This window comes from Mugil cephalus, chromosome 18 (assembly GCF_022458985.1).
Source record: "Mugil cephalus isolate CIBA_MC_2020 chromosome 18, CIBA_Mcephalus_1.1, whole genome shotgun sequence".
Lineage (NCBI taxonomy): Eukaryota > Metazoa > Chordata > Actinopteri > Mugiliformes > Mugilidae > Mugil > Mugil cephalus.
The window spans coordinates 15744155-15755919 of record NC_061787.1 but is presented as its reverse complement, the minus strand read 5'-3'; positions in this window follow the sequence as shown (position 1 = coordinate 15755919).

Sequence of the window (11765 nt, the reverse complement as noted above, 5' to 3'; positions counted from 1 at the left end):
GGTAAAAACTCAAATATTAAATAGTTGTTCCATATCTACTCAGGTAAAATGCAGAGATGCTTATGGAGTATATTTCTGGAGGAAACAGTAAATATTTGACTATATTTAAGCCAATGTCTTATAAAGTCTAAAACTTTTGAAAGCTTCAGTATATACTTTCTGTTGTAGCTACCTATTAAATTGACAAAATATGATGCAACATATAACTATAAAAAGCCAACTTCAGCATTTTACACTTCAGTGGATTCCTGTCGTTTGTACTATGATTAATAGGTTCATTATACCCTTAAATACAAACTGTGATTAAAACTTACAAAGTTTTAATCACAGTTTCACTAAGAAACACCACACCTTAATTGATGCAAAGAAGTTGTGTTATGGGTAGAGGTAGGTTAGAAGCTCCACCCCTGCCTGATCCACCTCGATTGAGTGCACCTGCACTCGTTGCACAGCTGCAGCCTATCAGCCTGCCTGGGTTGTAAAAGCAGGCTGGATCCAGCCGCTCAGTTGTGTGAGTGATACCGGAGGGTAAACGCCATCAGTTTGCTCTCTTGGTTGTGTGTTGTGTGCGTTGTGTGTGTTGTGTGTGTGTGTGATCTTTATTTTGTGAAGAGGTTTATTTTCCCCTAACATCAAAACAGAAACAGGTTCTCAACATGTTTAGTTTGGAGTCATTCCTTGAGAACCCTACTTGGGGTGTTGTTAATCAGTGTAAAAAGAAAGATCTAATCCAGATTGCTCAGCACTTTAACATTTTAATAGCCTCTGGCAGTGTAAAAGATGCCATCAAACAGGCTGTGGTCACTGTCTTAGAAACAAATTGTTGGCTGGGCATTCTGAGGTGAAAGCAAGGGATGAGTTTGAAAAGAGTTGGGAAGAAAGAGAGGAGGTAAAATTGACAGAATTGGATGTGAAGCTCAAGCTAGAGCTGGAACATATGAAGCTGCAGCAAACTATCTGTTGAGAGAGCTAGAAATTGAGGAGTTGCCATCAGGTTGACTCAACAGGCAATGAACAAAGAATTTTGATTTGGCTCATAACAGCTGCCTGGTTCCACCTTTTAATGAAAGAGGTGGATGAGTATTTTACGCTCTTTGAAAGGTCAGCTGATGCTCTGAAATGGCCAGAGGATTTCAGGCCATTGTTGCTTCAGACTGTTGGTTGGGGAAAGCTCAAAGTTGTAGGCATCCTTATCTGTTGCTCAGAGTTCAAACTACACCCAGGCCTCACCTGGGGGAAAAAGCTGTTGTAATGGCTGATGAATTTACACTCACCCACGAGTCCAGTTTTCCATCTAAGTCACCAAGCAACACTGCCAAAACCTTCACAAAACCCCCACTCACCTCTAGATCAGGGTTCCTTCCCAACCTGAAAAATGTCTGCCACCACTCAAGTCAAGTGTCACTATTGTCACACCAAAGGTCCCATGGTTGGTGAATGCCAAGCTCTACCAAAAAGGGGAAATAAATGAGAGGCTTAAATTAGTTGCTTTGCTGGGAAGCCTTCTGTTTTGTGACCTGTTGAACCCTGCTAATGAACCTGGTGTAGGGGATGTGGTGGAGGAATTTAAGCCATTTACATTGAAGGATTTGTGTCTTTGTCTGCTGAAGGTTCACAGAAATGGCCAGTAAAAATTTTGCGAGACACACAAGCATCTCGGTCCATCTTAAGTAGCGTGCAACCCCTAAACAAGGAGATGGACAGTGGTAACAGTGCTCTCATACAGGGTATAGAGATGAACTGGCTCCAGGAGCCACTGTTTAATGTTGTGTTGGAATAGGACCTGGTCACAAAGATCGGCCTTTGCTAACCACTAACTCCTCCGCTGGAGTTTAGCATTGCAGGAACTACCCCTGGAAATTCGCCACATAAACATATGTGGGGCATAACAGTTCATTAACTGATTGGTCCCAAGGGATTTGATGGACAGATGAGATGAAGATGGAAGAGAGTCTATAAAAGCAGGGAGCAAGACTAACCCTGGAGGGACCGTTTCTAGAAGTTTTGGCTCTTTGCCCCCATTTCCTGTTTTGAAAGAAGGAAATGTAAGAAAAGAAAGCAACAGGATTAAAAGGGGTTCAGATTTAGCATTGAAAATGGAATTTGCATGATCTTGTTTGTGAACTTAGCTGAAGGACATTATGGGTTTCAAATTGTCCTTCAGCTAAGTTCTATTACCCATAGATGTGATCATGAACCCTTTTAATGACACTGATTTTGTTAGAATTCCATGATGTACCAGCATACACAAAAACTGGACTTCACAAAACTGGACCTGAGCACCTTCTCAGACATCCACATGTCCTGGAGTGGAGCAACATCTCCTATATCAAATCTCCATATCCACAAGTCAGTTTGTTTCATGTCTGAGGTTAATACATGAAGCCACACCTATTTGAAATAAGCCAAAATCATCTTTTAATCGGAAGACCACTTGTTGCTTATCACTTTGTGTTTAACTTTTGATTGTCTGGTGACCTGTCCAGGGTGTAGCCCGCCCACCATCCAATGTCAGCCAAGATAGGGTCCATCACCCTGCAACCCTCTACAGCTTAAGCATCCATGCATAATGGATGGATGACTGGTTTAACTGGTGGTGCTGCTATTTAATCATGCATGCAGCTCAGTCTCCGGTTTATTTCAGATTTTGAAGGTAACAGCAGTAGCCATTATTTCCTTTATTCTAGAGATTCTAGAAGTTACCTTTTCAGTCTCCTTGTAAATGTATGAATTTGAAAGCCAACTATTTGGAAAGATAATCACAATCATTTAACCGTAACAGGAAAAGGGAGGGGTGGACACATGACAGCTCAGATAAAGAGCGTCCCGCGGTTGAACTGTGAATCAGTGTTATTCTCAAAGCAGCTCGTATTTGCATATTTTCCCATTTGCATGCATTACGTTGCATTCGCAGGAAATATATTCAGCTGCAGACTTTATTTATTTTATTTTTTTTGTAGAGGACTAATAAAATTACAGTATTGCAGTGACACAACACTAAATTCAGATTGCCTTTTACACAGGCCATTTACTACTGCGGCTTCTGACAAGCAACAATGTTAACGCCTTGATAGCATCATCTGTTCACACAAACATATTTGCTGGGGACATGACTGACAGGCGTGTGGGGGCATGTTGTATGATAATGCTTTGGGTATCAGTCCTGTTCACACATCCGCTGATAATGACCCCTCTCTGATGCAGTATTGCTAATGTACTTACACAGCGTAGCGGTGATAGGCATGACAGGGGGCTTAATATTTCACTGTGATGTTGCCCTAGAGTGACAGCAGTGGGATGTGCTCAGAGCAGTGTTAATAATAAAGAGGTGGATGCAAGGGCTCCTACAAACACCTGCTTCTATTCATATTGACAATAGACAGACATCAAAGACGCCGTAATGGAAATTCATATTTTGTGTTTCGTCAATCATTTTGGTTCCTTTCGGTACCAGCCCTGTGACTTTGAAGCCATGCATCAAGATACCTATACAGAATGAACTGAACTTTAAGCATAAAATAAATGAGGCCAAACCAGATGCAGCAGAATTTGTTACAATCCATTGAAAGTTATGCCTCCCCCTCCTCCCTTCTCGCTCCTTCTCTCCTCTCCTTCTTTGATGCTGTCTAGGTTCGGCTGGTGAAATGTAGTGTCAGGTAATAACTCCACTGCGTTGATGATTAGCCTTCACAATAGAGGCAAGCCTCCTCTGTCTGAACATAGTCCCACAGTGGAAGGCTGGTGTAACTTAATGTGGCATGAAAATAGCTCCTCAATTTTCCTACGCAGGCCTTTCCAGAAACTGCCCTGTTCCACCCTGCAAATGCCTCTGGCCTTCTCTGTTTCTCTTCCTCTCTCCCAGCGCGTTCTCTCCCTACTCTCTCAGCATTCCTGCTCATTCGGTCGTAACACACCTCGGGCTCAGGGGTGGCTCGATGTGTGTCTAACCATGCGTGTGCACGCAGATTGCATGCCAGCGGAGACGGCCAGGGAGGACGTGAGGGACGGTGGGTGGGGGTGTTAGAAACAAAGTGAGATGTAAAGGGGAAAAGAAGGAGACAGAGACACAGTGGAGAGCAGGTGGAGGGTCTGTGATTTATGCTTTGATGGGTTTTAAGTGTGGAATCAGTTTGTGTTTAAGGAGATGTTCTTTCGCTGTGTGTCACAGATAAACCTTGACAAATGAATGCTCTCATCTCATAGGGAAGGTGAAGGCAAGATGGAGGAATACGCCAATCAGGCATAACATTATGACCACCTTCCTAGTAATTTGTGGGTCTCTCTTTGTGCCATCAGAGAATGGACATGAGTCTCCAGAGGGTGTCCTATGGTGTCTGGAAACAGAATGTATTTAGTGTGGTGGTCTATGTGGATGGTACATGTCTAGGTAGCTTCCATATGAATGCCAGGTTGAAAGATTTCCCAGCACAACAGTGAATTGTCACAAGATGGTCAATGTTATTTACTTCTCCTGTCTGTGGTTTTAATGTTACACCTGATCAGTGTAAGACAGTAGGACTGTCGTTGGTCAGGAAGATGGGAGGGAAGGAAGTAGGTATGCGCGTATGGGTCCAGAAATCTCGCTACTTCCAATCTCGACGTGTGCTTTCGAGAATCGATCTTCACATCAAAATATCGATTCCAAGTCAACTTTCACGAGAAATATTAATACTTTGTTTACACCAAATCTGTAATCAATTATAAAAAAAGTAAAAAGCATGACAGAGAGGGACAGCAGGGAAACGCCCCCACACCTGAGCCAGACCTCTATGATGGAAGCCGTTAAATTCAGAGCAGGAGCCAACATCCAGGTGTACAGTGAAAATACATCACAGTGCCCATCACTGGCATATACACATAGATCATGTCAACATGCTGTTAACAAGAACATATAAATGGGAAATGATAGAATGTAAAATGAGACCTTTGTTGTCAAAGTTCAAGTTGTGTCAAGTTCTAACCTGAAGACCACTTCAGACTTCTTGATTTGCACTGATTGTCTTGTCATTGCTCTGATTAAATACAAGTCTGATATTTGCCAGCTTGTTTAATTCTTATAGAGAGGTGTGAAATACACTTTTCAAAATTACATTCACAAATTTCATTGTAAAAGTCATAATTTTCATGTACAAAACTAGATGTCTAAAAGTATCAATATTGGTATCAGGATATTAGCCTTGGTATCACTTGGTGTTGGATCAAAAGGAAAAATAGTGGTATCGCACATTCCTAGAAGGATGAGAAAGGCAGAGAATAATCTAAAAGTTTGGAAACAGAATTTTGAAATTATGGACAATGTCCAAAAGTCACAATGCAGTGGCAACAATGTGAGTAGCACTAAACTTTATAGATGAGATCATAACCTGTACCACCTTGTAGACGACAGTTTGACCTGGCAGATATCCAAATTTCACATCATATACGTACAACTTCTCACTAAAAGAGTTTTCAACAAATAACCTATTTTATACATTATGTGTTGAATGATAATGGTTAATATCACATGTCATATCAGTCTGCTGAAAAATGTATTTATCTAATGAGGCAAAATTCCAGAGGACTAAGGTGAGTATACTAAGAGACAGGAGACAGCAGGGTCAAGAGTAACGCTCCCAGTTCCCCACTTATTTGAATATAGTATCTGTACCTTTCATTTTTCATTTCTCCTGCTGTCATAAATTCTGCTGCATCTGCCAACTAAGTAATAGATATAAAGAAAATGTCAGGAAGCCTCCCCACAGCGGGATGCTCGCTACTGTTTGACATGGGTGTTATTATGGTTCATTTACACCTGTGGGAAGTGGCAGAATGTTTCAATTTGAGCCTTGCCAAGAACGTGTGCACAGGGCTGATTAATGCGGTTGACAATCACGCAGAAGATCAGCATTAAAAACCCCTGGGAGCAAACAGATCCGATCACAGTTCAAATGTCTGACCTTTTTCATTCATCTGGAAGTGCATTGTAAGCGTGTGTTAAATGGTTTTGATTCTGACTTATTATGTAAAATATATCCCCCCGTGGATCTGTTCAAACAAGGTAATTCGACACTGTGCTTGTTTTGCATGCTTACATAGCCCTTTAAATACAGACCTGTGACCGCCTGCATCCTTCAGAGAACGGCCAGCAGCAAGATTGTAAGACATTTGGTAGTCAAAAACTTGACAATTAATTTTCACTGCTTCCATATGGAAATGTGATTAAACTTTGCTTGCCTGTAAGAGTAAGACACCCCGAGTCTTAAATAATACCAAACCTTGCAAACACATTGGTATGTGGTCTGTGAAGGAGTCCATGAGAAAAAGTCAACACAGGTTCCTGTGAGGCATTCATAAATGCTACTGCTGGTGTTAAGCAGGAATAAAGTTCACCTTGGATACAATCTTAGTGCAACCTTATAGCATGCCAACACCTGACAATTAGCACAGACAAAGCTGTGGCTAATGGAAATTTCACTAAACCAACTTGTTTAACCAAATACAGTAAGTTACAATAAAATTCAACCACTACTGTGTTTTTGTTTTTTCTGGTCAGGTTTGTTTGGATAGCAGCTTGCACGGCTAAAAATCTAAAAGCCACAAAAAGCAGGTGTCCATTTCTACCAGGAAATGTGTATGACTTCATTCATATAAACTGTGAGAAATAAATGGGTAGCAGCAGCACAATAGCTATTTATGCTCAAGAGAACCTTCTACATAGTGTCCCATTTCCCATTAAAATAAGGTTACCTCAGGTACACCAAACGCTTGGGGCAACGGAGTTTTGTTAGAAAACGATTTACTATTTACAAACTAAACCTGAGCTCAGCCTTCCTGAAGAGGAGCTCAGGAGCAAAGAAGGTAAAAGCCACTGTGTTCAATAAAGCATCATAGTATGGCTAATCAATGTGCACACTGCACTGGTTCTTTCTCTTCCTCCCTTTTCAACCTGTTTCAGTTTGACAGTGATTGACATGGACACATGCAACTTAATGTATGCTCATATGGATGATTGTCTGTACCGTGTGCACGCACGCACACACTAACACACACACTACACACCATACAGTGGGGGAAATAAGTATTTGATCCCCTGCTGAATTTGTAAGTTTGCCCACTTCCATAGAAATGATCAGACTCTGGTTTTTATGGTTGTTTACTGGTTATGGGTATAGACAGAATATCAATCGAAAATGCATAAAAAACACACAATCTAAAAGTTATAAATTGTTATGTATTCTATTAAGGGAAATAAGTATTTGATCCCCAACAATTCACTTAGAATTCAGGCTCCTACAGATTGGCTGGTGCGCATGTGGCACACAGCTGTGCTCAGTCAACTAATTACCAATACTCCTGATCTTAACTCGTCATGTATATAAAGCACACCTGCTCTAAGAATCAGTTTCTTACATTCCAACTTCTACAGCACCATGGGCAAGACCAAAGAGCTGTCAAAAGATGTCAGGGACAAGATTGTAGACCTGCACAAGGCTGGTATAGGTTACAAAACCATCAGCAAAAGGCTTGGTGAGAAGGTGACAACTATTGGTGCCATTATTCGCAAGTGGAAGACCCATAAAAGGACCATCAACTGTCCTCGGTCTGGAGCTCCCCGCAAAATCTCGCCTCATGGAGTGAGGATGATGATGAGAAAGGTGAGGGAGCAGCCTAAAACAACACGGCAGGAGCTTGTTAATGATCTGGAAGCAGTTGGGACCTCCGTCACCAAGAAAACAGTTGGCAACACACTGCGCCGTTATGGATTGAACTCTTGCAGTGCCCGCAAGGTCCCCCTGCTCAAGAAGGCACATGTACAGGCCCGCCTTAAGTTTGCCAGTGAACATCTAAATGACTCAGAGAAGGCTTGGGAGAAAGTGCTGTGGTCTGACGAAACCAAAGTTGAGCTATTTGGCATTAACTCGACCCGCCGTGTTTGGAGGATGAAAAAACGTGAGTATGACCCAAAGAACACCATACCCACGGTTAAGCATGGAGGTGGAAACATCATGTTTTGGGGCTGTTTTTCAGCAAAGGGTACAGGGCAACTTCACCGCATTATGGGGCCAATGAATGCAGCCATGTACTGTAACATCTTGGACAAAAACCTTCTTTCCTCAGCAAGAACACTGAAGATGCCTCGTGGGTGGGTTTTCCAACATGACAATGACCCAAAACATACTGCCAGGACAACAAAGGAGTGGCTCAAGAAGAAGCATATTAAGGTCATGGAGTGGCCTAGTCAGTCTCCAGACCTTAACCCGATCGAAAACCTGTGGAGGGAGCTGAAGCTCCGAGTTTCCAAGAGGCAGCCAAGAAACTTGAAGGATTTAGAGACTGTCTGTAAAGATGAATGGGCCAAAATCCCTCCTGCGCTGTGTGCAAACCTGGTGACCAACTACAAGAAACGTCTCATCGCTGTGCTTGCCAACAAAGGTTTCTCTACAAAGTACTGACTTGTGTTGTGCTTGGGGATCAAATACTTATTTCCCTTAATAAAATACATAACAATTTATAACTTTTAGATTGTGTGTTTTTTATGCATTTTCGACTGATATTCTGTCTATACCCATAACCAGTAAACAACCATAAAAACCAGAGTCTGATCATTTCTATGGACGTGGGCAAACTTACAAATTCAGCAGGGGATCAAATACTTATTTCCCCCACTGTAAGGCACCCTGTCAGGTACTGAATAGTCAATGCTACAGAGCAGAGCGCAAGCCCTGGTTATTCATGTGTGATAGTGCTGCTGCAGAGGACCCAGCTGGCTCCCACAGAGCTACGTCAGTATACTCGTGTGTGTGTGTGTGTGTGTATGTGTGTGAGAGAGAGAGAGTGACAGAGATGGAGAATATGTATGTTGGAGACATGATTGTGTGTGTGTGTGTGTGCGCACACACCTGTCAGTTTGAAGAAATTCACTCACCTGTGACGTCCTCATTCTGTCTCTCTGTAAGCCATCACTGAGAGTTCGCCTCTCAAAGGCCCAGGCAACGCACACGCACACAGTCATATCAGCCATGGGCAGGTGTTGAGATCACTGACTTCTGCAGAGGATTTCACCTATGGCTCTTTGAATGCGTGCCATGTATTTTCACCCTAAGTAATGAATGCTCTCCCTCACTCTCACTCTTGCGTGCGCACGTCAGAGAGACAAAACCACGAGGAACATAAAGGGGGGCTTGAGGGAGAATGTCACAAAAGTGTGAAATGAGCTTGATGCGGAGCTTTCCATTGGTCTTTTGCTTTAGAGTTGTGCAGTTTCAATCGGTGAGTCTTCAGTTTTTTCGGGGGCATCACAGGCCAGGTTCTCTTGGAGTGACAGCAGCGATGAATCCTGAAGGACACAAACTCACACGTACTCAACTGGAGCCTCGTGTAGTAAAGCAGCCTTCTTCCACCTAGTGGCCACATATGTACACACACTCATGCGTTTATGGATGTGTGCAGAACAGCATATGTTCATGCACGCACAGGACAAGGCTGGAAATAAATGCCATGATGTTGATGTTACAATACATTATGATTTCAGTATGTCTTTAAACCTAACTTCTACATTCACCAGCATTTCCTGCATATTTTCTTGCAAGTAGAGCACGCATAACTAATTCTGTTGCATCTTATGCACATTTTGCAAAATAACAAATGCTGTAAACTAAGAATGAAAAATATTAAATTGTCTTTATTAGCTTAGAACAGTCTAAGTCACATCAATATTTGGTGTTACTGCCCTCTGTGCAAGTGTAACTACAAGGATTTGATGCTGGTTTGAAGGCAGTCAGGGATTTTGTAATATCATAGACGCAGTGGTCAGCCAAGGCAACTTAGTGCAGCAGATGAAAAGCACATGAAGCTTATTTCCCTTCGAAATCGGAAGATGTCCAGCAGAGCCAACAGCTCAGAACTGGCAGAAACCAGTTGGACCCAGGTACACCCATCTACTGTCTGGAGAAGTCTGGCCAGGAGGGGTTTTCATGGAAGAGTTCCAGCAAAAAATCCATACCTCTGACATGGAAACAAGGCCGAGAGACTCAATTAACACCAGAACATAGGAACTAGGGTGAAAAATGGCAGCAGTGGTGCTCTAGTCAGTTTGTCCAACGAAGGGCTGGAGAGCGCTACAATAATGAGTGTCTGCAGGCAACAGTGAAGCATGAAGGAGGTTCCTTGCAAGTTTGGGGCTGCATTTCTGCAAATGGAGCTGGAGATTTGTTCGCGATTAATGGTGTCCACAGCGCTGAGAAATACCGGCAGATACTTATCCACCATGCAGTACCATCAGGAAGGAGTGTGATTGGTCCCAAATTTATTCTGCAGCATGGCAAAGACCCCAGACATACAGCCAAGGCCATTAAGAACTATCTTCAGTGTAAAGAAGGACATGAAATCCTGGAAGAGATGGCATGGCCCCCACAGAGACCTGATCTCAACATCATGGAGTGTGTCTGGGATTACATGAAGAGACAGAAGGGTTTGAGGAAGCCTACATCCACAGAAGGTGGTGGTTCTCCATTTAGATTTCTCTTCTGTTCAAATTGTGTGAAGAGGGTTGCAAAACTGTAGGTGCTGTGCCATAGCTGGAATTTAATGTCACTAAAAATTAGGAGTAATAAAGGAACTTTCTCTCTCTGTGAGAACTCATCCCCTTGGCTGCTGTCATCAATAAGAGTCACGTCTCGTCAAATAAGACTTGCGTCCAGACATTTTAATCACACATCAAAATCCATATTTCAATCAGCAGAATGCATCGTGACCTGCGTGTGAACTCCTGGCCTTTTGATTGCTTGTCAACACCCTCCTCAGGGAAACATATCCTGGCAACAGATTCTTTCACTTTGAGGACAAATAGGATGCCGACCACCTCGCTGCTACCAAAACCCATTGCTCATTAGCATTGTGTGCGTGCAGTAAAACCCGTGGGTGTTGTGTGACATTAGTTGCCACCTAAAATGTGTAACAAACAGGTTTATCTAATTCATTATCTAGTGTGATTGAATAATTTAAATTCATGCGCGTGGAACATTAGCGCAATGTACATCACTTTTCTGATGGTCTAAATGGATACAGCTGTCACTTCACACAGCAATTATGCTATTACCGAGAAGAGGAATAGTCTGCATGCATCGCTGTGACCACGCATGCTCATGCCACCGTCGCAGGGGTTGCAGTGTTTAAAACATTTTAAATTAGCTCTTTTATACTTGTGAAGTGATACCATTGCCCCTTGTAGTTACTTTTAAATTTTGCCACACAGTATCACATAAAGAATAAGAAGCATTTCTATTGTTTCTTGTAAACCTTAGCACTGCCCACACTGTCATGCCAGCCAATTAGTGAACAACTGTAGACTCATGGTGTAAGAACAGAACATGTCTACAACTTGTCACCGGGGTCATCCCTGTCGCACATATCCTGTGCAGTTTTCTTTCTCTTTGTGCGATTGTCTGTTTCGCCTTCAATTGCAAACAATGCTGTTGCTGTGTCACAACTGTGAGTTGGTTTGTAAGAAACGGAATGGTAGTTTCATTAGAGGAGATCGCTGCTTCACAATTAAGACTGAAGTCTTAATTTCAAGACTGTGTAGGAGGATTGCTACTATAGGTTTTTATTTTTGTTTCTTTTTCTTTTTGTAGTGACATTTAAATGATTCATAAAATTAAAACGGTGCTTATTCTCACATTTACACAACAGTGAAGTCAGACATTAGCTCATGAGCTCAATTAGATCTTTTAACATCTTTTAAGCACTACAGGTAGGCAGTTTGCACATTTTTGTCCTCAAACTCA